Raw genomic sequence first — 4,537 nt, 5'->3', positions numbered from 1 at the left:
GAACAGACAAAGACAAAGCAAACATGGTGACAATACATACACTACCAGTCAAATTATTTAAACAGTAAGATTTGTAATGTTTTTTTGTTTTTGTTTTTTTTCTTTTAAAGAAGTGTCTTCAGCTCACCAAGCCTGCATTCATTTGATCCAAAGTACAGCAAAAACAGTACATTGTATTTATTATAATATATAGGCCTACATATTTTTACTATTCAAAATAAATAAAGCATAGAACATATAACTATCCTCACGTCGTGCAACATTTAAATGCAATGAAAGGTTGTCTATCATATTTCAAATGTTGCACTCGATTTTACACATTTTATTCTGGAGTTATAGTCTGGGAAAAGTTCAACTATTAATTGCGTTCAACAAATTATTATTATATATATTATTATCGAATGCCAATAAGAAACATTACTTACTCGGTATAAAATATCTCCTCCTCCGCCGGCTCCAGCTGCGCTCGCGTTCTGTTTGTGAGGTAAACAAAGCTTTTTCCTCTCAGTGCGTTTCTGAGGTAAATACAAGGCGTATTCCTCACAGCGTGTTCTTCCAAAACTGAAAAGCTGCTTTGTTTTTGGTGGTGTGGGCGTTTACATGCCGCGTGGCTCTCGTGGAGATTTGTAATAACAATAGCGCGAGCAGCGCGTGGGCGTGACCTAATTAGAGATAATGAGACCAGACGGAAAAACTGAACATGTCCTTGGTTTCATACGGATTACTTTATCACAGAATATTTGTTTTCGGTAAGACTTGCTTCATTTGAGAGTAGACATGTCAAGCTTTCTATAGATATATTTCTCATGTCTCTGTGTGAAGTATTTGCTGAGTTACAGTTCATTTTATGGCATTTCTCCCATTTCCACCTGCATTGATGATACTTTAAATGATCCACTACAGATTCTTAGGGCTTGAGCTTGCAATACATCCAATTGTTTGAGGTTTGTTTCTGCTGCCGACATATAAGCTATACATCCATAGTCAAAGACAGACCTCATGAGTGCCCAGTATATATTTTGTAGAGATGCTCTACTTACTTCCCATTCCTGTCCTGATAAACACCGAAGAATATTAATAATCTTTTTACACTTGTCCTTAATTTTATCCAAATGAACTTTCCATGTCAGCTTTTCATCAAACCAAACCCCAAGAAACCTTACGGATTTTACTTGCTCCAGAGGATTCCCATACAACTTTACAGAGAGGGGTGTGAATTTACCACATCTTTGCTTCCCCTTGCACACCGCCGCTATATGTCCAAATCTCTGACATTTAAAGCACCTAAGTGAAGGGGGTATATATATAACCTCACGTTATAACACATGAATCCAATATACACTTTTTCCTGGAGTTTTTCCTGATCAAAATTGAGTCACTTTCATCCGTTTCATTTTCCCTTTTCTTATTCCGTTTATTATTCCTAGCAGTGTCCCATTTTTCGTACATCCCGCCACCTACTTCCATCTCTCCTAGTTCATTTCCTGATCCGTCTCTTCCCTCCACACTCTACTGTCCAATCACAGTGCACCTTGGGAGTCGACATCTCCCCCTCTCCGCGCCATGCGATGCTTCTCATTTACAGCTTTACTTATGGCCCTTTCACACAGGACGCGGCATGCACTGCGCTGGCCGCCGAGTTCAGCGTAGCCCTTCAGATACAAAGCAATTTGTGCTACGCTGGCCAGAGCAAAGTATAGGCGGAGTTTTAAAGACTACTACTTTGAATGTAAATCTCTCTGTCTATGAGACAATTATTCCTACTATGTGATGTCTTAATATAAAAGCGCAGCGGCGAAGGTTAAACTATTTTGAACTTTGACCGCGGATGCGCTCCGCTGTGCGTGTGCTTTGGTTGGCGCGGCCATAGACATCATATTAGATAGACGCCCTATCGACCGCTACTGCCTATTGGCGCTGACGAGCGGTGGGGCCGCCATCTTAAACCGGTCACCCGCTCCATTCACTGTAATGTGTTTGGCTGGTGCAATGAGCTGTCAGCGCATTTAATTAATCATACCTCACTTAAAACCGAACTGATTTTTTACGTGGGTTTTTTTCTGCAAAGGTCATATATGTAGCTATGATACAGGACACATGGTTCGGCATATTTTAATATTCATAGCAGGAATTAATATTCATTTAATATACTTAACAGTAATATAACATTCTGATATGAGATATAAAGTGACCAGACGTCCAAAATCAAAATATGTGATGTAGGATATAAGGTATTTTATAAATCGCACACTATAAATATGATAAAGAAGAAAAACAGATAGTTACAGTAAAGTAAGGTATTTTAATATGTTTAAGAAACAATTTATTATGATTTGTCTCACACACACAAACACACACTATCTCTCCCTCACACATTCTCTCTCACACACACTCTCTCTCTCTCTCTCTCTCTCTCTCTCTCACACACACACACACTCGCTCTCACACACACACACACACACACACACACACACAAACACACACACACACACACAAACAGTGGCTGGGTTTCCAAAGCATTCTGTAGAACATTCATAGCACAAAAACAGCTCTTAATGTCTATGTCATGTTTCCTGAAGCCTTGTTATCCAAGTTGTAGATAATAATGTTTGTAATTTAAAAAACTGAGTTTCGTATCATAAGTCCATATATACAACTTAACTGATATTTCTAGATGGAGTGTCACGTGCTGGTGAAATGAGGAGGCAAAGTCCTCTCTCTGCTTGTTTCTTTCAGGAGACGCAAATGCATGTTTCAGTTTTATTGTGATGTTTACACACCTTTGAATCTGTTCTTTTTCATACAGGGTCCAAAGTTAACACTCACCAAGAGCCAGATGTAAATAACAGGAAGTTATTCTGCAATATAATACATGTTTATAAATTGAACTGTAGGAAGGATAGTCAGACTCTCACTCTCATACAACACAATACAATGTTATTGATATAGCACATTTAAAAACAACTGGTGTTGACCAAAGTGCTTTACAAAAGTGAAAATAAACCAGACAATAAAAACAAAGCATTTAAACAATAGAGAAACAATAAAAGTAAGGTGAAAAACTAAAAAAAAAAAAAATAGAAATAAGATAAAATAGAGGACAAAAGAGATGGAGAATTTTTACACTTTTATCCACTAAATGAGCTAATTTCAAATTTGATGCCTGCTATAGGTCTCAAAAAAGTTGGTACGGGGGCAACAAAGGGCTGAAAAAGCAAGAAATTTTGAAAATATTCAGCTGGGAGAACATCTAGCAACTAATTAAGTTAACCCTCTGGTATTGTTCATTTGGGGGTCACAATTGTGTTGTTGTTGAAATGTTGAAATGTAAAATCAATGTAATATATTTTTGTTCAATAATATTTTTTTCTTTTGAATTTTGAGAGAATTTCATGGTACTAATAAATATTTATGCAATAATTATTGTCAATATTTCCCCATTGAAATGTTTCTAAGATTTTGATATTACTTTTCAACTATGGCAGTATTTCATGTTAAAATAGAGACGATGTCTTTAAAATCCAATTTTTTAAGTCAGATTAGTCCCATCTGGTCAGAGTAAAAAAAGAAAAACATCTGTAGTTCCATGGTTTAGCCACTAGATTCCTATATAGCTCTATATAAAAGGCTTACAAACTCTCTAGTGGTTTTTAGGCATAGACTTAATTTGTATGAAGTTGCGGACCTGGATATATATTTTGACATTCTCAAAGACAAATTTTTGTAAAGGTTTAGATTTTTTTTGTTTTTGCATTAATTTTACTACAGTCAAACCTGAACACAGAGAAAAGCATTTTGTTACACATAACATCAAAATTTAACAAACATGTAACACAAATGAACAGGAATGCTTTATCAGAGATTAATCAATCTGATTTCCCTTGTGAAAATAAGTGCACTTAAGTATAGTTTTATAAAGTGTACTTGTTGCAGAAATAATATACTTTAAAAGAACACACATAAGTGCAAATTAAATATGTTATTTTAGACGCTTAAATACATTGTATTTGTAATTAACTTCAGATGTATCACAATTTAAAGTTATATTAAATGCAATAAGTTGAACTTTTGAGTGATTTTTTAAAACAACTTAAGTGGGACTTTTTAGTACATCTTTATATGTACTTTCATAATTGCTTCTAGTGTCTTTAAAATACATTTAAAATGTACTACTAATGTACTGACAAGCAATTAATGTGAACTAAAATATATCTAAATGTCATTTCAATGTACTTAAATGTCATATATCTCTGGCAATGAAGTTGAAATTTAGTATAGGCAATTTAAAAGTTTATTTTAAAAAAATCTCTTAATTACCTAATTACAATCAACACAAACACAAAATGAAAACCCTCTACATTTATTGACAAAACAATCTCTAAAACAAATACAAACAACAACAAAAAAAACACTTTTTGCTGATGCACAAGAAAAACCCAACACTATACACAGCTGCAACACTTTAACTCACTAATTAGTAAGAGTCAATACACAATCACAAAAGTACCTAATCTCGCCATCATAGAAAACATAATTC

Source organism: Onychostoma macrolepis, chromosome 04 (genome assembly GCF_012432095.1).
Source record: "Onychostoma macrolepis isolate SWU-2019 chromosome 04, ASM1243209v1, whole genome shotgun sequence".
NCBI lineage: Eukaryota > Metazoa > Chordata > Actinopteri > Cypriniformes > Cyprinidae > Onychostoma > Onychostoma macrolepis.
Note: the sequence above shows the minus strand (reverse complement) of the source record.